Genomic DNA, 23,922 nt, shown 5'->3' with positions numbered 1-23,922 from the left:
TATGTCATGGGGATTATCTTTTACTTATTGATATTTAAAATAATCAAACAGAAATAGTAATGCTTTGTTTATTATGTATAATTCAAATATTTTCTTCTAATTTTCATTTGCTTTTAATTTTGTTAATTGAGATTTTGACTGCTAAAGATTTTATATTTTTAGGTAAAAAAAATCTGCTACTCTTTTGTTTATGGGTTTTTTCTTCACTTTTGTGTGTTAAAAAAAATAGCCTTTCTGGGAATTCCCTGGTGTCCAGCGGTTAGGAGTTGATGCTTTCACTGCCATGGATTCAATCCCTGGTTGGGAGCTAAGATCCCGCAAGCTATGCAGGGCAGCTGAAAACAAAACAAAACAAAACCCTTTTTCCATCAAAAGATCATACAAAGACCTAACAGCGTTGTCCTTTTACATCTGACTCCTCACAGTCAGTGTATAAATATTATTTATAATGTATCCTTTTTACATCTGACTCCTCACAGTCAGTGTATAAATATTATTTATAATGTATCCTTTTTACATCTGACTCCTCACAGTCAGTGTATATGAATATTATTCATAATGTACAGTTATAGAGTCCCTTCACAGTGATTAATAAAATGATATTCTTTCTGAGATTGTTTTTGAGTGACTGATGTGCTCTGAACACTGAATGAAATTGGCCTTTGGGGGAATGTGGTTGTTCACTAACGGTCATAGGCTTGGTGCAGCCAGGCTGAGAGGTGAAAGTGAAGGCCGCTCAGTCGTGTCTGACTCCTTGTGACCCCATGGCCTATACAGTCCATGGAATTCTCCAGACCAGAATATGGAGTGGGTAGCCTTTCTCTTCGGAGAAGGCAATGGCACCCCACTCCAGTACTCTTGCCTGGAAAATCCCATGGACGGAGAAGCCTGATAGGTTGCAGAGCATGGGGTCGCTAAGAGTCGGACACGACTGAGCGACTTCCCTTTCACTTTTCACTTTCATGCATTGGAGAAGGAAATGGCAACCCACTCCAGCGTTCTTGCCTGGAGAATCCCAGGGACGGGGGAGCCTGGTGGGCTGCCGTCTGTGGGATCACACAGAGTCGGACACGACTGAAGTGACTTAGCAGCAGCAGCAGCAGCAGCAGCCTTTCTCTTCTCCAGGGGATCTTCCCAACCCAGGGATCAAACCCAGGTGTCCCGCATTGCAGGCAGATTCTTTACCGTCTGAGCCACACGGGAAGCCCAGGAATACTGGAGTGGGCGGCCTATCCCTTCTCCAGGGGATCTTCCCGACCAGGAATCGAACCGGGGTCTCCTGCACTGCAGGTGGATTCTTTACCAGCTAACCCCCAGGGCAGCCCGCAGGCTGAGAGTTAAATGCGTGCGCAGATTTCGCAAACACAGCATTTTGAACATTTCAGTTCTGAGCCTGACGAGGCGGGACGAGAGGGGAGACTGGAGTCTGACGAGGCGGGAGGAGCGGGGAGACTGGGGCCTGGCGAGGCGGGAGGAGCGGGGAGACTGGGGCCTGGCGAGGCGGGAGGAGCGGGGAGACTGGCTGGGATGTAACCTTTGAGCTTTACAGTCAACCAGTGTGGATGATTTCAGAGGGACTGGCAGGGGCACCTCTGGGTAAGAAGTGATCGTGATCGGCCTCTGCGGTTATAAACTGACGGGCCGCAGAGGATGAGAACCTGCTGGGGACGCTCCCGCCATGGGGACCGGTGCGGGTCAGACTCGTGGCTGAGGCTCCTTCTGGAGGCGACCCTGCAGGCAGCCGCACGTTTGACCCCGGCCAGGTGGCGTCTACAAAGCTCACCCCAAGTTGCCCTTTGTTAATAAGGAAGCAGGGTTTTTCTTCCTCTCCTTTTTAAAAAAGCCTGTATTATTCGGGTTGCTTGCCCTTTGGGCTCCAGAGTAACTAGTGGGCTTTCTGGGGACACTTCATAGAGTCACCTCTGCTTACCATGAACCGCGCATACACGTTGGGGTCTGGGAACTTTGCTGGTGGTGTCTGAGCGTAGGAATACAGGACCCACTCAGAAATGAAATGAAGATAAATATTTTTAAACATTCACAGGTAAAACACTAAAAATATTGATTAGAATGATTTTGAATGCTCTCGGGTCAGTGGCTGGTGGAAGGTCCGGCTTGAGAGATGGACGTCCACAGCCGTGTCTTGGCCTTGGGCTGGGGTCAGAAGGGAGGGAGCCACGTTAATCAGCCAGACACCAGGTGGCATGAACTTCGGCTTGAAAATGGGTGAAAACGGAAGGCTGGGAAAACATTTGGGGAAAAAAAACGGAAGGCCAGGAAAACACATGGGGAGAAAAAACGGAAGGCTGGGAAACATACGGGGAGAGAGTCTTCCTCTTCAGATGACCGCGATGTTACACAGAGATACCGAGACAGACTTGGTAGAATTCCCAACTCAGGACTGATTGGACAATGTCCTCCCTTTTCATGATGTTGGAGTCGTTAAAGAAGCTGATCTTTGTTATCAGATTTTATGCAAATCTCCAGGCTTCTGATAGGATTTAACGCTTGTTTTTCCATCAGCTATTTTAAAAAGGTAAGTTTAATTCGAAAACAGAAAGCTCTCCTTTCCAACTCAGTATTAACACTAGCAAATACGTTAATCTCTGAAGTGTTCTCGTCACTATGCTTTCAAAGGAAATGTACAGTAGAAGTGTAAGCGAATGATTTCTTCTAAAACATGCCCTGGAGGAAAAAAATAGGTGAAAGCACTATTTGTCACAGTAGCTTTTATTGGACTTGAAACAGAACATTCTGGTGCATCCTTTTAAATTTCTAAAATGTGCCCAAAGGTGAGGGTTTTTGAAGAAAAAAAAAAAAACAAAAAAAACCACACCAAAACTGGCTCTTTTGTTCCCTTCAGGCAAAGATGGCTCCTGGTCTTGGAGGGAGAAAATGCAGTGAATTAGTTTTTCATTTCCATCCTGGTTGTGCTGCAGTTCCTGCAGAGATGAGAACTGTGGGTTCTTGAGACCAGAGCCCCCCACCACGGAATCTTAGAGCTCACAGCAGACTGAGGGGACCACTGCCCCTCCCCCCCTCCCTTCCTCTCTGTCTCCCTCCCTCCCTTCCTTCTGTGGACCAGTACTTAACTGAGCACCGTTTGCCCATCTGCCTCTGGTTAATCTTGGGACCCCAGGCACAGTTTCTGCCTCCAAGGAGCTCACCACTTGGAGGAGGAGAACCAGAGGCATAAGCAGGGAACAGGACTCAGGGTGACAGTCTGGGCTACACCCTGACACATCGCAGTTGAGAAGAACTTTCTGTTCCAATGACAGTCATCTCTGCCTCCATTCCCCCATCCATGGTGCTCGCTTGCATTCCCCGAGGGCGTTTCTAGGGGGTGTGGGGGGCACCCTGCCTGTGTAGCTCACCCCAGCCCTGTCCCTGGAACTCGTCATGGAGGCGACCTTCCTCCTGGGGAGGTAAGGGCCAAGGTCTCCCTGCTCTGAGTCCCTGTGGGGCCTGGCTCCTGTCCCAACCCGTGACGTTGGTGGAGGTGAGGCTGTGTGACCTTCGAGGCTGGGGCATGGGGGCAGCAAGCTTCTGCCCGGCTGTCTGTCCATCAAGACCCTGCCTTGGGAATCCGGCTGCCATGCTGTGAGGGGGCCCGGGCTACATAGACAGGCCACATGCGGGCGGTCCAGCCCCCAGGGCCCCAGCTGACACCATCATCCCCTGACCGATGGGTGGGAGCCTTCAGACGGCCCCAGTCCCAGCCGTGACGGAGCAGGTCGCACCTCACAGCGACCTGACCCAGAGAACAGGGGGAGCGTCATGGTCACTGTTGTCTTTGAACCACCGCGTTTGGGGTCAGCCATCACCTGGAGATAGATCACTGATACAAAAGAGCTATGACGTTTTTAAAACAGTTCATCTTCCGAAAGCTTAGATTTCACTCGGAGGGAGAAGACGCACTTGTGAAATAGCTAATGAACAAGCGTGTGACTAATGTAAATGGAAGAATTCAGAAAACACCTGCCTGTCATGCGCAAAGGTGGGAGACGGAAGCCAGGCAGGCTTTGGAGAAGGAGGCGGCTTCAAGTGTGAGTTTGGCGCCCTGGGAATTCACTGCAGAGATGAGGGAATCGGATCAAAGCTGAGTTACAGCAGGACAGAGTTTTTAGAGAATTGCTGCCTTTCTAGCCACAGTGGGGGACAAAGGAAGGGACGTGATGTTTACTAACGACACCCGCTTTACAAACACTCACTCCTTTAATGTTGACACTTGTCTGAGGGGTAAAGTATTTTTACCCCTATTTTTTGATGAGGAAAATTGAAGTTCATAAGGCCCTGCTACTTTTCGTCAGGTTACACAGCTGGTAACAGAGCTGGGGTTATAACGTAGGTCTGACTGACACAAAGGTCTTCGTCTTTTTGAAGGTGATGTGAGAGTGGAGTTACCAGGTAATCGGGGGAGGGCCAGGTTTTGAAGGGCACTGGGAGGTAAGCAGCAGAAGGTAACAGTCCAGGCCGCTGGTTCTCAAACGAGGCCTGTGGGGCGCTGGGGAACCCCAACGTCCTCGCGTGTCTGCAAGATCGAAACCGCTTCATCGTAACTCTGTGTGAACATAAAGCTGAAAATAAAATCGTATGCGTAGGAAGAATACACGTGCTGCTCGGCTTTGTCGCAGTGTTGACAGAGGCCCTGGAGTCACCGCACCCTCGCACTAAGCACTTTGTGGAGAATGCTGCCCGTTTCAGCTAGGAACGTGCCGTGGTGAACCTCACTAGGCCTCAACCACCATCTTTACACACGTGCGCAGAGGCACGGGGCGGGTGTGCACAGCCGTCTGCAGAAGCGAGGCGCCGTGGACGGTGGTCTCGAGGGCTGTTTGGGTTGCAAGCTGCACGCCTCACTTTTCGGTGGAACATTCTTTCCGTCTCTTTTTACTGGTTAATCACCTGAGTTTTGGCCGCACTGCGTCTGCACTGCTGCTCTCGGGCTTCCTCCAGCTGCAGCAGGTGGGCGCTGCTCTCTCGCTGGAGGGTACCGTCTTCTCACCCGAGGCGGGGCGGGGGCCCTCCCGTTGGGAGCACAGTCTGGGGGGCAAAGGCCCCAGGTCCGCGGGCTGGGAGCACAGGCCCCGGGCACGCAGTCTGGGGGACTCGGGCCCCGGGCACACGGGCTGGGGGCACAGGCTCCAGGCACACAGTCTGGGGGGCACACGCCCTGGGCACACAGTCTGGGGGGTGTGGGCCCCGGGCACACAGTCTGGGGTGCATAGGCCCTGGGCACACGGGCTGGGGGCACAGGCTCCGGGCACACAGTCTGGGGGGCATGGGCCCGGGGTACGTGGGCTGGAGGCACAGGCCCCGGGCACACAGTCTGGGGGGCGCGGGCCCCGGGCACGCGGGCCTCCAGCAGCCCGCCAGCTTCAGCAGTTGCTGCTCTTGGGCCCTAAAGCAGAGCCCAGCGGTTGAGCTGCACAGGCCGAGCTGCCGGGGTGTGATAAGTGCTTCTGGAAGTCTGCTCTGTGAGACGTCGGGAAGCCCCACGAACTTCTGTTTTACTTGTAAGAACGGGTGACAGGGCCTCCGGGCGCCCGGCAGACATTCGCCGGAGAACAGGTGAAGCGAGGTCTCCTCAAGGGGAATCGCTGACACTGGATCTCGGCAGCATAAATTTGAGGCTTTGAGTGAAAATTAGAGACGGGAAAGGGCAATGGAGAGCAGGGGCTGTAGGTGAGACCATTCCAAAGGCAGAGACGGTAGAGCCTGCAGAGAAGATACCCGGGAAAGGAGCGGCGGCGCGCTCGGGGAGCTTGACGAGGAGATACCCAGGGAAAGGGCGCGGCAGTGCGCTCGGGGAGCTTGACGCTTGGGAGCCTTTCTGCTATGTGTCAGCTTGGTGAGATGGGACCTGCTGTTCTTTCAAACGCCTTCAGACGCGCTCGGGCTGCTGCGGGTATGCGATTAACATTTAAATAGGCCGGCTGTGCGCAAAGCAGGTGACCTTGGAATGTGTTGGGCCTTGGCCAATCAGTCTTAGGAGAGCAGACTGTGATCTCCTCCTGAGGAGTCCTGCCTCCAGACCACCTGCCGGCGCAGGACTGGCCGGGTCTCCAGCCTGCCGACCTGGTCCGTGTACTGCAGGCCCGCCGCCCTCGGGTCACGGGGCCTGAAATCCCTGTCTACATGCGTGTTGGTATTGCCTACCGGTTTTGCTTCTCTGGGGAATCTTGACTAACACGGAAGTGAATCACAACAGTAAAGCTCTGGAATCATTCCTATGATCAGGCAAGCCGTGGGCGATGCCTTAGTGGAGAGATCCCCACAGCACTGACCCGGAATTGTGAACTGGGGTCTGGCGGCCACCAGCACGGCCAGTTGCGCAACACGCAGATGGTCGAGCCCAGCCCTGGCCTTTCCAGTCCGTGTTTGATCTGAGAGGCATGACCACAGTGTCTTCATTCAGAGACTGGAGTTCGGGGTCAGACCCAGAAACGGGCCTGCAGTGGGTGCCCACCCTCAGCTGAGCTCCTGAGCAGGGTGATGATCGGCATCGTCACTTACTGAGCCCAGGAGAGGACACGTGACGTGTCTTCCAGGAAGACTGAGTGACATTTGGCGGCTTCTGCCATGGGGTGGGGGTGGGGTGTAACAGAGCCCGGACTCTGAGAAGCATTTCCTCCCGGAACGGAAAGTGGGGGTCTGGCCATTAAAGAGACAAGCTCAGTGGAAAAGCACTTTGCTTTATTTCAGAGGCTGGCAACTGGGGATGGGAGTGGGGAGGGCGGACTCCTGTCCAAAGGCCGACTCCCCACCCCTAAGAGTCAGCGGGCAAGAGCTTTTCCAGGTGAAGAGAGGGGGCTCCCTGCAGAAACAGTGCAGTCAGCTCAGACGGTCATCTTGAAATGGGTCACCGGTGGTCTGACCAGCGTCACCTTAATCACGTACAGCTAGTATTCAGTTCCAGGGTCGGTGTGTTCCCATTTCTTTGAGGCCAGCTCTGGGAACTGCAGCTGCTTATGTTATGCCTACAGTCTGGTCATCGTGCAGTTAACCTCTCCATCTGGGGGGGGCGGGGTTTCAGTATCCGTATGACAGCTCGCGGGACACGGCTCAGAATATTACCTACAGCCCCTGAGGAGAAGCTGACGGTCCTTGACCTTGCTTACCGACTAGACTATTATTGTTTTGTCTTGTTTGACTACTTTTCTTTGCTTCTGCATTTTCTCACTTTGCTGATTAAACTTATTCTTGGCTGAAGTTTTTCCACAGACAAAAGGCAGGCAGAGGAAAGGGGGTCTACAACCATGGGGGCCTGCTCGGTTTTACTCCCCTGCCGGCCTTTGCCAGGCCTGGTCCCTTGAGCCTGAGCAGGGCTGAGACCACGTCGCTCGGTGACTCAGCCCGTCGTTCACTTATGCACCCACCAAGTGTTTCATGAGGGCCTGATTCCCGATGGTGCAGAGTTCTGGGCTGGAAGGAGCCACTGGTCTCCTACATACATGTGGCCAATAGCAGGGGTCACATGCTCTGCTTGACGGGCTCCGTGGTGCGTGTGCAAGGACAGAGTGCCAGGAGGAATTTCAGTCTCCTGACGCTGGATCCTCTCCATTCACTCTGAATAGTGAAGCTCGACACCCCTGATCTTCAGTACAGGTACCGAGCAAACAGAGCGATGCTCGGACAGAGATTCGGAATCTGCTCGTGACCACTTGACTCTCAACTGTGGGCGAAAGTGAGAGCAAGTCTCTTGAAGAGTAATTGCTGGCCCTGCAGCTGCTCAGACGGAGACCCAGCGTTTCTGTTTCCAACACTCCCCTCCGTGGCGACTCGGGGCTACTCAAGCGGGCCCTTCTCTTTGCCTCTCAGGATGCCAAGATGGGTGGACGGCAGAGACAGGTGACTGGCCAGCCCCTGGAGACACGTGGCTCTGCAAGTGATGAGCAGCATGTGGAAGGCCGGCTCGTGGACCCTGCCGCCTGGATGAGGAGGAGGACGCGCGTATTTCAACACTCGGGCGTGTTTGTGTCTGTAGGACGATCCCTCACGCCTCACTGGGAAGACACAACTAAATCTTAGGGGACGATCGGCAGCAACAAACAGCAACCCAGCAGAGAAGCAGATGTGCGCAGAGTGAGGGGGGCCTGGGAGCTGCAGGCGTCAGTGGGGGTGTGCCCTTCCAGAGGCCGGCCCTCCGCACCGGTCTGCTGGCCCAGACCACAGGGACATACCCGGCACTTCAGGCCCAGCTCAGAGGCGCCTGCTCCACGATGCCCTGTCCGGGCCATTTTAGCCTCAAATGCGCCTTTTCCTCCTCCTATCGCGGCACGGTCGCTTCCACTCGCGTGGTGCTAAGCACTAAGAGTCCCTCTATCGCTCACATCTCCCTACTGCTGACTTCCGGCAGGCTCGCTCAGGCCAAGCACTTGCAGCGTTATCTAGAGTGTTTCCTGCACGAGGGGGCCTCGCACACCTGGTCCAGAAGTTGGAGGAGACAGACTGTGCAGCTGGGGGAGGGGGCCCGTGGGCTTCCCAGGGGCCAGGCTGTTAGGGGGCCCTGCCCTGGCCTTCCTCTGGTGTGTAATCCCAGCAGGCCGTGGCCACCTGAGACCAGTTCCCAGTCTGTGAAGTGGGCACCCAGGCACACCCCTGGCCTGCTGCGTGGGGAGGTGGCGGGCCACACTCATCACGGAGCCCGGTGGTCCCTGCTGGGAAGTGGGGAGAGGCCGGGGACGTGGTGGCGGCCGGAGCCTGGTGGGACCGGGGCCAAGAGGAGACAGGAGGCGGGCGTGGCTGGCGTGCTGGGTGGAGGTGGCACCTGCAGGCTAGGGAACAGGCCAGGCGAGCTGGGGCCCCGCGAGGTCAGCAGTTACGAGGCGGGAATCTTCCTGAGCGTGGGAGAGGCCTGGCTGAGGGGCATCCGGGGGCGAGGCTGGCTGGGACTTTGCAGGGAGGAGCTCAAGGAGGGGTGGCGGGAGTGGGGATCAGGCTGTGAGCTGCCTGCTCGGGTCGGGGTGGGGAGAGGAGCTGGAAACAGAGCAGGGGCCCTGCAGTGGCTGGAGGCCCCGCAATCCCAGTGCAGGCGTGGAGGCTACAGAGAGGAGGCGGCGGCGTTTTCCCGGGGAGGACGGGGCTTCCCAGCTGCTGAGCACCAGCCTGGGGGCTGGGTCAGTGCTGACGCCGTGAGGACCTGCCCGCCTGCGGCCCGGGGGTGTCGGGGCCGGGAGCTGACCATAAGCATGGTCCCTCCTTGTCTGGGGTTCAGGGACCGGGGGAGAGAGGCCCCTGGGACGTGAACACGACCTTGCAAGGGTAACTGGCCCTGCCGCCTATTCAGAAGCAGCGGCCGCTGGGTCAGGAAGCTGAGAGATGTTGTTCTGAATAGAACAGGGGACAGTTCCCGCTCCTACATGATCAAAGTAACATGCGCGCGCTTCGCCCTAGTTAGGGCCCGTGTCCACCCACCAGCAGCGCGTGCTTTGTGTGCTGTGACTGAGGGGAAGCCGCGTTTAGACGGACAGGCCGCACAAGCCGGTACTTCTTCGCTAGGACCACGGCTCGTGATCTGTTCACCTGCATTTGTTTAAGCTGACACTTTCGCGTTCTCTATCTGAATTTTCTCGTTTGCATCTCCCCGGAGATGCCCTCCCTTCACTGGGCCCCCAGGACTGGCCCCTGACTGCCCTTCACTCTCAGGACTCAGGGAGACACGATGTCCAGTCAACCCCTCAGCCTCCTGTTCATCCTCCTCGGCCAGGGTCCTCAGCTCCAGACCTGGGGGCCCCTGGAGCCGGTGGAGCCGCTAGAGCCTGCGGGGTGCACAGGGGGAGCACGGGCGGAAGGTGGGGAACTGCAGGAGCATCGGGGCTCCCGGGCTGTGGTCCCCGGGGTCAGCGGATGCTGTGGGTGGATGATGCTACCCTGGAGGTCACGGTGACTGCAGATCTGATGTCAACCCCAGGCTGAATGCCCGAGAACTTCTCTGAGGCCGATAAAACCCTTGCTCCCCACTCGCCTCCAAAGAATAGTTATAGCAAGTCTCCCACTTCTGTAAAGAATCCTGCCCAGTTTAGCAAATCTATTCTCCGGGTTTCTCAAAAAAGACTTTCTCATTCCACTGTACACAGAACGCTCTCATTCTCTATTCGTGGGCCAAGCTGAGAACTAAGTAATTGCGGAAAGAAATATGTATAGTGTGGGTCCTATGCATCTAAATATTTAGACAGTCGAGAGAGACAGCAAGAAATTCCAACCCTGAGTAATCACGGTGGTGCCATCATCCCACGGCAAGGTTAGTTTGCAGCTCACACCCGTAACTGTCACGGCTTCAGTTACTCTCCCGCCTGCCTTCTTCTGTTAGGATGTTGGGAACGTGACCATGTGGAAGGCACAAGAGAAACAGAATCTTTGTTAAAATCAAATACTTGAGTTGGATTGTCAGACCCCAGTTAGCAGAGAGTTGACTGAAGTCAGGCCTTTAGTGGGCAAATCAAAGGATGAGTCGCCGAGTTTGCAATCGAGCCTCAAGTATGCAGATAGGAGGTGCCCGGAGGGCAAACTGTGCCCGGAAGAAGGCTCGCTTCTGGACGAGTGGACCCAAATGTCAAGGCAGTGGTGCCGAGGACGAGCGTCTGGAGCTGGGGCGGGCACGGCATCGCCAGAGCAGCTGGTGCTGGTGGCTCCTTGGGGCTGAAGGTGAAGCGGGCCCTCTGGATTCATCTCCTCGCTGCACCCTCGGAGCATTCACAGAAGGCAGCTGGGCAAGCGGCTTGAGAATTCTCACTGGTCCATTTCCTGACAGTGTTGATGCAGTGCTCCTGGGATGATGAAAATGACCCATGCCCCTCCCCAGGACAAGACTAGCAGTCTGGGCCAAGTGCCCAAAGAGGCGTGATGGATACCAGGTCCATCCCACGCTAACACCCCGCTGACCACAGAGCAGGCAGGCCATGCCAGCCTGTGGGCTAGAGTCTGGGGGCGGGTGAGGACAGAGGACTGTAGCCAGCTCCTCGCTCTGCTAGCTGGATGAAAAAGCCACCTGCATGCTCTAGAGGCCCGCCCTGCATAACTTAGTAATCTGCCGTCCGAGCGCCAGCTGTGCACTGGGTTCAGCCCTGCAGTGAGCGACAGGCCCTCAGGAAGGAGCTGAGGGCGAGGACACCAGGCTGCCTCCCCGGAGGGTGGTCACCAGCACGATGGTGGCTGTAACAAAGTGAGTGTCGTGTGACACCACAGTGGTGTGAATTCTGATGGAGATTCATCGCTGCCGCTCGTTACAGACGTTACAACCTCTATGGATAAAGTCGCCTCCTGTTTCGCTGTTTTCTGAAACCCTGTAGGCTTTCCTGCAGTGGCTCACTGAGTTTCTCATGGAAGTAGTAACTGCAGATTCAGAATGAAATACTGTCAGCACTGATCTGGGCAGGTGTGCTAACGCTCCCTTCCAACCTCATGAGCATGTCCTCTGAGTCTTTCAAAGACCAAGGAAGAGACGCTGTTTTCAGATCTGCCACCTGGAGCATCTGTGGATGCCACGTCATACCAGGCTGGCTTGGAGCAGGATCTGACATATGCAAGCATGAATTAGGAAAGCCCTATTTCTGGAATTGAAAGCAGGTTGATTATTTCAACAAAACCATCGGCATTGACCTAAGTATTGGCGCAAACGGCGCCAACATTTGTTACAAGTGAAACTGCTAATCACCCGGCTAATCACCCGGCTATTTTAACAAGAGGGTAATCTTGTTCTGCTGAAGGCATAGTTTATATAAAGAATATTTGTGATAATTAATGCGTAAAAATTGTAAAGGACATCATAATTCAGTTTCATATCATAAATATTTAAAATAATAAAAGCATAAATATTTTTATTAAAGGATGTTGATAATCAAATTAAAAAATGTGGAGAAAGTACTATCATAATCTCTCACACCTCCTACTCTGTGGCTGAAATCAGGCATTTCAGACATGAAATATTTACTAGAACTTTGAAAAAATAACATGGACGTCGCTGAATCGTTGTCATCTGGATTTTTGACCCTCCTGACTGAAAATGTGCACCTACTGAAATGTGAAAGCAAGTTTGAGAAAAATCTAGAAGCCAAGCCAGCAAAACCTCTGTCCCTGGGTCATACTTCATCTCTTTCACTTAAGAATGTTGTGGTACTATATTTGAAGTGCAAAACGCAGGGCTCTGGAAATGGTTTAATGGTGTGGTTGATTTCGTGGTTCTGGAAGGGGTAGATGTAGCTACCCATCAATCATTATTCTTAACACTTGAAAAAATTTCAGAGGAAACCCCTCCCACAGAGAATAAATTGGAAACGTATGATCGGTGTCCATGTGTCACAATTACACTGTGATTGTAGTTTAATTGCAATTAATTGGAGAGAGAAAATGTGTCACTTCTGCTAATTTTTATAAAAATTTCCAGGTGTTTTAATTTAGATCATCTAAAATGACCACATTCGATTATATCCGAATGATATAATAAAATATGTAAATTGATCACGTTACAGCTTTTCTCAAAAAGCTTCATATTTGTTTCATCCACCAAGGAAAGAGCAGACTGATGAAATCCTCTGTCTGAAGAAGTAGGAATAAGAATAAAGGAAATCGGAAGAAGATCTGGATCTTAGCCTATCTCCTGTGTGGCTGGAGGTACTGTAGCATTTAAAAAACGTATCAAGGTAAGTTCAGCCTCTCTAACAAAATTTGTCATCTGAAAGAGGGTAAGCATTTTATTTTATTTTATTTTTTTTAATTTTTATTTATTTTTATTTTTTTTATGGCCTTTGATAAACACTGTTGCTGCTGCTGCCGCTAAGTCGCTTCAGTCATATCCGACTCTGTGCTACCCCATAGACGGCAGCCACCAGGCTCCCCCGTCCCTGGGATTCTCCAGGCAAGAACACTGGAGTGGGTTGCCATTCCCTTCTCCTGCCCACCCACAAAGCTGTCAGTACTTTCTCTAGTATTGCAAGAAAGACATTTCAGTTATGCAGGGACGAAGAAAGATTTCAGACGTGCACTCCTGTAGGTGGGACCCGCCCTGGAGATTCAGGTTAAAACTTCAAAGCAGCCCCACTGTCCCCAGAACTCTGAACTCCCCTCTGAGCTCTGATTTCCCGCCTCACAGCGCTTATCACCTTTAAACGCACGTTTTCCTTCCTGTTTTGCTTGTTTTTTGCTTCTTTTCTTTACACTGTGGGCGTCCCTGGGGGCTCAGCGGTAAAGAATGCACCTGCAGTACAGGAGATGTGAGTTCGATCCTTGGGTTGGGAAGACCCCCTGGAGGAGGGCATAGCCGCCCACTCCAGTCCTCTTGCCTGGAGAATCCCATGGACAGCGGAGCCTGGCGGGCTACAGTCCCTGGGGTCACAAAAAGGGCAACGAGACTGAAGCGACTGAGCACGCACGCACTCCTCTACACTGTAAGCCCTTCAGGGCAGAGATTTGTTAATGTTATTGTTGATTTTGATCACTCATGTATCCACGTGCTTAAAGTGTGCATCACCCTGATGGGTGCTCCATAACTATTTCCTGAGTGAGTGAGCACGTAAAAGAAATAAATGAAGTCATGAAGGAAAAGGAGAAGATTATGCTCAAGAGAAGAAATCAGACGTGGAATTTCCAATGAAAACGTACGGTGGCTGGTGCCCGTGGAGGAGCCAGCAGCTCACCTACAAGTTACGGGAAAAGGTACTCGTGGTTTAATGAAAAAAGGGGAAAGAAAATGAAACGTCAAGGCTTTTAGGTTAAATAAGCAGGGTGACAACATGCAGCCTTGACGTCCTCCTTTTCCTATTTGGAACCAGTCTGCTGTTCCATGTCCAGTTCTAACTGTTGCGTCCTGACCTGCATATAGGTTTCTCAAGACGCAGGTCAGGTGTTCTGGTACTCCCATGTCTTTCAGAATTTTCCACAGTTTGTTGTGATCCACACAGTCAAAGGCTTTGGCATAGTCAATAAAGCAGAAATAGATGTTTTTTTCGGGAACTCTCTTGCTTTTTTGATGATCCAACAGATGTTGGCAATTTGATCTCTGGTTCCTCTGCCTTTTCTAAAACCGTCTTGAACATCTGGAATTCACGGTCCACGTATTGCTGAAGCCTGGCTTGGAGAACTTTGAGCATTACTTTACTAGCATGTGACATGAGTGCAATTGTGCGGTAGTTTGAGCATTCTTTGGCATTGCCTTTCTTTGGGATTGGAATGAAAACTGACCTTTTCCAGTCCTGTGGCCACGGCTGAGTTTTCCAAATTTGCTGGCATATTGAGTGCCGCACTTTCACAGCATCATCTTTCAGGATTTGAAATAGCTCAACATTCAGAAAACGAAGATCATGGCATCTGGTCCCATCACTTCATGGGAAATAGATGGGGAAACAGTGGAAACAGTGTCAGACTTAATTTTTTGGGGCTCCAAAATCACTGCAGATGGTGACTGCAGCCATGAAATTAAAAGACGCTTACTTCTTGGAAGGAAAGTTATGACCAACCTAGACAGCATATTCAAAAGCAGAGACATTACTTTGCCAACAAAGGTTCATCTAGTCAAGGCTATGGTTTTTCCACTGGTCATGTATGGATGTGAGAGTTGGACTGTGAAGAAAGCTGAGCCCCGAAGAATTGATGCTTTTGAACTGTGGTGTTGGAGAAGACTCTTGAGAGTCCCTTGGACTGCAAGGAGATCCAACCAGTCCATCCTAAAGGACATCAGCCCTGGGATTTCTTTGGAAGGAATGATGCTAAAGCTGAAACTCCAGTACTTTGGCCACCTCATGTGAAGAGTTGACTCATTGGAAAAGACTCTGATGCTAGGAGGGATTGGGGGCAGGAGGAGAAGGGGACGACAGAGGATGAGATGGCTGGATGGCATCACTGACTCGATGAACATGAGTCTGAGTGAACTCCGGGAGTTGCTGATGGACAGGGAGGCCTGGCGTGCTGCGATTCATGGGGTCGAAAAGAGCCGGACACGACTGAGCGACTGAACTGAACTGAACTGAAGGCTTTTAAATTCGGCATTCTGAAACTAGATCAAATGACACGTGTGAAGTTCCATGGAGAAAGAAAATTCAGCTGGCTATTAAATATGACAGCCCAGGAACCAATTATCAAGATTCAGTTTAATCGCTGAGATGTTGAATTTGCAAAAATGTCCGACAGCAGTCTTGGGGATGGAAGGAATATTTGCACGTGACGGGTGTTAGCGTCACGGGTGATCATGCAATTCCTGCCCTGTGAGCTGTGTCATGGGTGTTAAAGAGCTAGCGTCGCCTAACAACGGTGGGGGTGCTTAGTATCGGTGCTTAGTGGGGAAGTTGGGAGGGTTTGGGGGGCCCCATGTGGATCGTGGCTCAGTCAGGGGCATCTTATGGGAACAGCTTTGTCAAGTAAGCATCACACCAATGTTCTCAGCTCCCTGTTGGCGATTTGGAAATTGTTAGGTTGGATAAACGATTTGGGTCACAATTCATGTACCTTGGTAGATGGTTGTACAAAAGGGTGTTCATGAGATAATGATACAGTTTAGAGGATGAAGAGGAAGCTCTCTGGTCCCTTTGAAGCATATGCTGCTTTCCGTATTCAACTGCTTTGCTGCTCAGTCACCTGTTTCGAGGCTTCCTCGCTGCCCTGAGCGTCTCTTTGGTCGGGACCAGGAGCAGTGGTTTGTGACGACTCACCCGGTGGGTCTTCATCTTTTCTGAAGGTGCTGCCATGCTCTGGGGCCACCTCCGTGCCTGTGTGGGGCATCAGATGAAAGCGACCACAGAGGCTCCCGGGGCGACTCGGGGCAGAAGTCACTTGGTCGGGCTGCTCTGGCCTGGAGGTGAGGGTGGCATTTGAACTCCCACAGTGGCGGGATCTGAGGGCCTGACGAGGGGCACCAGCTCATCCTGTGAGGCGGCCGGGGGCTGGGGTCGCTGGAGCCTCGGCTCAGAGTGTGTGCCGACCGCCCTCCCAGGCTGGGGTCCTGGCCTGGAGGGGCGGGGTGCATCGCCGGGCTGGGTGGGCAGGGAAGGGCGGAAACCCGTTCGGGTGCGGGCGGGGTTGCCGGCCTGTCCTTCCTGGGAGGACACCGCGTCCTTCCCGTCAGGCAAGCTCATCCTTGGAGTCCTGCTGTGTGGGGCTTGGGTCAGAAGGCCTGCTTCTGGGGTTCTGGCTGCCTCCCGGGGACAGGGGACACCGAGCCATGTGCGGTTTGCAGGTGGAACAGGGGGCACTAGCTGTGTTAAGGCAAAATATTTCACTGAAATGGAGGCAAACCTGCCTTGTGCATTTTTAGGGGCGTGCCATGAGGGAGAGCCACGTCAGACACACTTCTTATGTTACAGCCGTGTGTTAGAAGGGAGCCCAACTGGGTATTTCTCGAGTCTCCATTTGGTCATGCGGCCTGTTTATTCAGCTGAAACTTGGTCCCCGCACAGTACTGAACAGATTCTCGCCAAATTATTCTGACGATCGTAGAGGAGGACTAGAAGGACTGGGGAGGGAGAGAGGCCATCTCCTGAGAAAGACAACGTTCACGGGAGACGAGACCAGCACCATCTCCTGAGCTTCCAGATCCGCCCAAGCGTAGCTGCAGACTCATAACCTGAAGCAAGAAAGAAAGACTCTGGAAAAATAGCGTGTGCATTTTCTGATAGTTTTAATAAACTGGGGAGGAAGTAAGCGGCCACCGAGGAGACCTTCCGAGGCTGGAGTCGGGGGTGGAGGTGCCCAGTGAGGATGCCGGTGTGCACGTCATGCTGGGGGCAGAGGGGGCCGTGGGAGTGCTCCCGGAACTGCTCCCTCTAACCCTCATCGCAGCCCGGCTCGGTTGGAATGCTGGGGAGTCCTTTCACAGCGGCCACCAGAGACCACCCCGGGGAAAGCCCAGGAGCCCAGCATGGCTGACACGTGCTGACCAGCCTCTCAGGGTCCTTCCAGCATCAGTGATGCTGTGCCATGGTGACTGGACCAAGGACTCATGCCGGGGAGACCGTGAGCCCTGGGTGACTTGCTGAGACTCAGCAGCCCCGTCAGACCTGCTCTGACGCCCTCCAGGCTGGCTCTGCTGTGTACACCTTCCCACAGGGCCAAGCGCACCCCCATTCCAGACAGGAGACCCCAGAGGCGGGATGGCCTGAGCCATCTCTAGCTCCCAGCCACCCTTTCGATACATAAATTGCCAGCTTCCAGGGCGTCTGGGGCGGTCGCAGCCCTGCAGGCTGAGAGCCAGCGAGCACGGTCATTGCGAGTGCCCGTGGGGAGCACAGCGGTCACCCGGCCAGCAGGCATCACTAATCAACACAAACCAGATGCCTGCTGGATGCCCCGGGCACTTCACACACAGACACCACAACTCGACGGGACATTGCGTCTTTCCCAGTTTACGGGCCTGCGCTCCCGGGCATAGAGCAACTTGTTCAGGCAGGTTAGCCCGACCAAAAAGTGTGAGCCCAGCAGACTAGAAGGCCACCCCACCCGCCTCTCCCAGGCCTGGCAGGAACCGCAGGGTGTCCGCCCATGTGGGAAGGCAAATGTGCGTTCCCAGGGTCTGCACACAGGTGACGGTGGAGGTCAGCTCACAGCCTGGTCACCAGGGAAAGCGTGCTCAAAACGAGCTGAAATCTGAGGTGGACGTCAGACTGACGGAGCCAGGTCAGCAAAAACAGTTGGGCTAAGTGCGTGAAGTGTCCCCTGCAGAGCAGGTGACTCTTGGGCATCCCTGGAGGGCGCAGTAGGCGGGGAGCGTGGTCAATGAACGAACCCAGAGTCCGTGTCGGAGTTGGATTTGGAGAGGTCGACTGCGAGGCTTGACCAGCACCTCTCCCCTACTGAGGGCTGTGTCCTGTCTCTTACTGGCTGGGTCGGGTCGGGGCTTAGAGCACCCCGGTATCTCAGTATCTGACTGGAGGACGATGGGACCCTCACCACCCACCCTGTCCCCCACGCCTGGATTGGGAGCAGAGCCGGCCAAGTGCCAGAGATCAGGAGACCCTGCCCGCTGAGCCTGCCTGCCCTGGAGCCAGAGTCACCCGCAAGGACCAGCTTTGCCGCGCTGAGGACGCAAAGCTTCATTCAGTCTGGCTGTGCTCTTACGCACACACTCTTCCTCTTGCCTGAGGCCAAGCGAGTTCCCAGTCTTGTTTCTGCCCCGGGTGCTGCCTCGTGTTTGGAGCCCGGACGGTGAAATTCTTCTCCAGGAGACCAATTTTCTGATTAATTCAAATGTCGTGGGGCCAGCGAACATCTTTGAAGATGACGGCGTTTGGAGTAACTCGCATAGAATTAGGAATCCGCTGGGAAGGAGCACGAGGCCTCCCAGGAGTTCTGCCAGGATCCAAAGCCTGTCATCTTAGAACCTCCTTCGCCAGCCACGCATTCTGGTCTGCTCCCCACAGCTGAGCGAGGAAAGGCCGAGGACCGAGTCCGCCGTGGCTGCAGCGCCCTGGCCTTCCCCCTCCTCCGGCGGAGGCCAGGCCAGCTGCCTCCCCACCCTTCACACCGAGCCCTGTGCTGCCTCTTCCAGGAAGGCCGCCCTTCAGGCCTGTGGACACCCCGGCGTCCACCACCAGCCTTACGGTCCACATGGGGCTGGAGCCGCTCCACATCCTTGCCAGGTAGGCATGATTGCCCTAATCTTTTCTCTTTTTTGGGGCCATGCCATGTGGCATGCGGAACCTCCACACCTCGTCACATGGCCACAGCCCCCACAGGGGGTCAGGAAGACCAGCCCCCCATCTGCTGGGAGAGAGGAGGACCTGTTCACGTCAGTGAGCAGCGCCAGCCGCCCCCTCCGCACCTGAGCAGCATCAGCCCTTGATGTGATGTCCAGAAGAGCTTAGCTGGCCAAGCATTCACTTAACAGGAGATGAGGATCTTGAGATCGGTAATATAAAACACGGATGACAAAGGTAGTGACCTTGTCTTAAAATCAGGAGGAAGGGACTTCCCCGGTGGTTCAGCGGCGAAGACTCCAGGCTCTCGATACAGGGGGCCTGGTTCAGTCCCTCGCCAGGGAACTAGATCTCACAGGCCACAGCTGAAGACCCCGTGTTCCACAGCTAAGATCCGGTGCAGCCAAATCAATGAATAAACATAAACACAAAATCAGAAGGAAAAGCGAGATTACTTTTTATCTCTCTCATTCTCATTGTTGGCCTTCGGCTTTGTCCGCTGGGCAGCAGCCGTACAGAAGAATCTTAAGGTAGATCAAGTCGGTACAAAGAAATGAAAGGCCAGCACAGCTTTGCAGAACTCTGACTGTGCTGATTGGCGGTGTTGAAACCCCTGGCAACCATGGACGTCCTCTACCGACCAAAGCTGTTTCCTCTCCTTTGCACCAGAATGAAACACGGAGCCTCCATGGTGGACTGGCGCTCATGCTGTCTCCTGGCAACAGTCACGTGCTGACATGTGAATTTACGCTGCTGGTAACAAGACTGAGAAAGAGCTCACAGTGCATTGTTGTATTTACAATAGGAACCGGCCCGGGAATGCGAGTCTCATTGTCACAGGGCACGGTGCCAAGGCTGTGGGGCATGAGATGCGCTTGGCTGTGATTTCACCCAACGAGGCAATCAAGCCCTTTGGTCACTCTGGCCCTGGTAATTGATCACAAAAACCCAATTAGTATCCTTCCGTCAATGAAGTTTAAGCCTTAGCAAAAACGCAGTGTTGTCTAGAACTAAGGTGGAGTTTGTTGGGAAAGGAGAAAGGCTTTCGCGGGGAGTGTAAGGATTGTGTTAAGTGTGGAGCTAACAGGAGAATGAGGCTGGGATGGGCCCCGAGTGGGGTCGACGGGGCAGACGCCTGGGGAAGCTTCCTCCGGGGCCGCATCTCATCAGCCTTCCATTTCGTGTTTCCTCCGTGTGTACAGACTAACGTGTGTGAGAAGGCACGCAGCAGAGCTTGCCATCTCCCATCCTTCCCTTTGGCAACGTGTGTGGGCTGCTGGCTCACCTGTAACCCAGAAGACCTGCTGGTAATAGATACACAGATGAATGGATGGACCGAGATATGGACAGGCAAGTAGATGGGCAGATGGATGAACAGATGGATAAATGGACAGCTGGGTGGATGGATGGGTGGATGGATGGGTGCGTGGAGAGTTGCATGGGTGGATGGATAGGTGGCTGAACAGATGGATAAATGAACAGCTGGGTGGATGGATAGGTGGATGGATGGGTGTGTGGAGAGTTGCATGGGTGGATGGATGGACTGGCAAACATGGATTAACCGGTGGATAAAGGATAAAGGAACAGGTGAGTGGACAGCTGAATGGATGGACAGTGGGAAGAATGGATGATTGGATGGAAGCATGGATGGATAAACAACAGGCAAACAGATGGACAGATGGATTAATGTTTGGATGGATTAATGGATGGGTGGTTGGAAGGATGGATAGACAGATGGACAAATGGATGGATGAGTGGATGGGAGGACAGGTGGCCACTGAGTGGATAGCTATAACCCAGTGTTCTGGCGAAGGGAGACTCTAGCATTGAGATTAAGAGTGAGCCCCATGGAGCCACACTGCCTGGGTCTAATTCCCAGCGATCAATACACTGACCACGGTCTTGTCGGGCTGAAGGGCCTGGTCTTCTCAACGTCTGATGTGAATAAAAGCAGGGCTGTTGTGAGGATTATGGGAGTTAACACGTGAAAGTGTGTGAACAGTCTTCTGTCTCCTCATGAAGGTTAACCATTCAGAGCCTCCCAGCTATTTGGCTTCTTTGCGTCAGCTGGGCTGGAGGAAAATCGTGCAAACCCCACTCAGGGAACAGACCACACGGCCTCTGGACAGAGGGGCTGAGTTTTCCTAGTTTCAAAGTGTTCCTGTCCTTTGACCTTGGCACTCAGAGGCTGACGGGAACCCTCGAGCCTGTGGTCTGGCGGAGCGGGAATGGGTCTTTAGGAAAGTTTCCAGCCGCTCTTCACTGGCTCCCACTCCGCATGTTAAGGCTCCAGGCGGGCATCGAGCAGATTCTGCCCACCGACTCCTGCTTTGCTCCTCTGTTCATCCGTTCGCCCCTCACAGATCCTTGCTAAGTGCCTGCTGTTTGCCGGGTGTGGCTCTAGGAGCCATCACGGCAGCCTCACGCCCTGCGTCAGGCCGTTTCCGTAACACCGTCTCCCCCGCTCCACTCCGTGTGGTCCTGATGCTCGCCAGGCATTCCGGTTGGGGTGTGGGTGGCCCAAGTCCAGGACCCTCTTCTCCCAGAACTGCGAGGAGGAGCCAGCGGGTGGCCAGACGGGGCTCAGTCCCTTCCTTCCATGTCTCCTCCGCAAACCTCATCTCAGTTTCCCCCCTTCACGTGGGGCCCTTGTCTGCGGAGCTGGGATAACTTTCCCAGGGGTGCGGGGGTGAGACGGGACATCAAGACCTAGGAGGAGACTTGCGCTCCCTGACACCCAGGGCAGAGGGTGGTTACATCGGGGCTGTGGGGCCCCGATACTTTCAGTCTGTATGTGCTTGGGGAAGGGGCACGGTGGGTAGGACTCCCTGCTGGCAGCGTTCAGACCACGCAGGTTCTGGCTGGACTCTCAGGACGAGGGCGCCCCGTCTGGATAGGAAGCAGAGGCCGGCAGCCCCCACGCGGAAGGCCTTCGGCCTTGAAGATCCCTTCCTGGGGCGAGCCCTGGTGTGACTTCTGCTCAAGGCAGCTGAACGTGGAGAGGGACCCTTGGGGGCAGGAGTGAAATATGCCTGCAGGCTTGGAAAGAGGAAAGATGGATGGCACATTAAGATGAAAATAACCTATAAACCTGCAATGAGCGGATCTGCGCAGAGCCATCTGTGTGAAGGACGGGGACACGACTTCTCACCGGCTGCAGGCCCCACTGCCTGCATCCTGCTCCCTTGTCCCTGTGCCCGGACCCGCACCTGTCGCCCTCTCCGCCTTCGTCCCGGGGACCACAGAGGCCTGGCCGTCCCCTGGCTGTATCACGGCATCCTGCGTGTGGTGTGGCCGGGCTGGGGAGGGGGGTGGCATTAAACATCTCCTGAGAGCTTTGCCAAGTGCTCACGCCCACCCGTATCTCAGATGCCTCTATTGTGAACAAATCACCCGGCTGACCCGTGGAGGCCCCGGCTCTGCTTTCGTCTGAGCATCACAGTGGATCACACTTTCCAGATCCGGTGAGCGGCCCAGCTCTTCCGGAGGCCAGACCCTTCCCTGAGCACCAGGCCGCACCCCCCGGCTGCGCAGGGCAGGAAGCAGCAGTTCCAGCCTCCTTGCCTGCATCGTCCCCACGTCTTTCTTTCCTGGTCTTCCCAACTCGCGCACGAATGTGCAGCTGTTTCTCTCCTCTCAGGGAAAAACAAAGCCCCCCAGTTCCTCCTGGCCCTGGTGCCTGCCTCTCCTGTCAGCAGACTCCCTAAAGGCTTGTCTCTGTCTGAGGTCAGAAGCCCCCGTGTGGCCCTGCAGACCCGGGCCACCCCTCTGCTCTGCCGCCGTCTCCTCCGTGCTGCCTGATCCCAGGTGTGATCTGTCTTCTTGACCTTGAACCCTGTGAGCGTCTGGCCAGCAAGCCAGCCCCGCTCTGGGCACCCCCAGCCCCCACCGTCAGGCTCCTCCCTCTCGGCCTCCCCTCTGGCCCTGGTGTTCAGCCCAGCCTTCCCTGCTTGTCCCTCCTCTCTGCCTGGGGGTGGGTGGGTCTCCTCTCCCCTAGAGGAGCATCGTCTCTGCGCTGGTGACTCTCAGTCTGAGCTCCAGGACAGCCCCTCTCCCGAACTCCAGACCCACCTGGGCAGCTGGCGGGGCCCCGGGGCCCTCTGCTCAGGTGCCCAGTGGACATCTCAGGACGCATGTCCCTTCCCACCCAAGCCTGCACCCCGCGCCTACCATCTCGGCTGGGGTGAACCCGTGTTTCCGCCATATGGACCCCCTGGGGGGGCGTCACCCTCCCATCACAACCTCCCATCCCACACGCCCACCCGTCAGCAAGTGTGTTCCCTCCAATCAGAAGACACTTGCAGGCTCCCCGTTGGGATGACTGCACTGATCTCCGCAGAGTCCTCCAGGCCCGTCTTTAGTGTTTCAGATGAGGAGGGAGACCGGGAGGCGCAGCAGCTCCCGTCCCCGGGGCGGGGGGCGTGTCAGCCCATCTCCGCTGTTCCCTCTCCAGCGCGTCCTCTCCCAGCCTGGGGGCCTCAGCCGCGGAGCAGCGGGTCCCAGCTGTGATGGGAGAGGCACCCATGCAGACTCAGGACACGTGGCCGGTGCTCTCTCCGCGGCAGCCTGGCTGTGGGCACTGAGCACCTGCAAGGCCTCCGCACGGCCCTGAGCTGCGGGGACACCCCCGGGCAGCGGATGGCCTGGTGCTCACAGACCGCTTCTTCCCAGACTCCGACGCTTCGCTCATGTCAGAGACATTGAGGCTGACGGCCAGCGCTCAGGACGTGTAGCTGCTGACTTCCTAACGCCGACGGTGGCTGGTTAGGAGGACGACAGATGAAGAACCAGTGAGAACCGCCTGGAGATGGCCGTTCACCGTCCCAGCGAGAAAGGGAAAGGCCCCCGGCACCCGGGTGACCCGCAGGGGTGAGAAGGGGCGGGGGTCTCTGTGCCCTGTGGGGAAGGTCTTTGGAACGCGGTGCTAAGTGAGAAGCAGGTTACAGACTGTGTCTGGGAGGGGTGCAGAAGAAGCTGCTATTAGCATGACTCTCGTTTGCTTACAGAAACACAGCAAGACAGGTGCAGGCCCGAGGCAGGTGCTCAGTTTCACGGGGAGGCGAGGGCACTGGACAGACGCGTTTGGACGCTGTTTGAACAGTTCACCGGTAAACACAGCTACGAGTGAGGTCACAGCTCAGGACCTGGGTCTTGCGTCTCTTGCTCTTCTTGCCCGTGGCATCCTCTGAGGCCCAGCCTAAACGCCAGCTCACCCCGACGCCTCCAATCAGGTCCAATCACTGGCTCTCAGCCCCTCCGTGATGCACCTCCTAGACGTTTATTAAAGCGTTTATTTCACCCA

At 54.7% G+C, this 23,922-nt stretch overlaps 1 long non-coding RNA gene across 1 annotated transcript; it reads left to right on the top strand.

Moving 5' to 3' along the window:
* The first annotated feature begins 23,291 nt into the window (after positions 1-23,291).
* On the top strand, positions 23,292-23,922 carry LOC147366497 (uncharacterized). Its single transcript, XR_015132514.1, has 2 exons — positions 23,292-23,489; positions 23,627-23,922. It is a non-coding gene; the product is annotated as an uncharacterized LOC147366497 (long non-coding RNA).

Source organism: Bos grunniens, chromosome 9 (assembly GCF_055505025.1).
Source record: "Bos grunniens cultivar Pamir isolate PY7600 chromosome 9, Bosgru_T2T1.0, whole genome shotgun sequence".
Lineage (NCBI taxonomy): Eukaryota > Metazoa > Chordata > Mammalia > Artiodactyla > Bovidae > Bos > Bos grunniens.
This window is presented reverse-complemented; position numbering and strand designations above follow the sequence as displayed.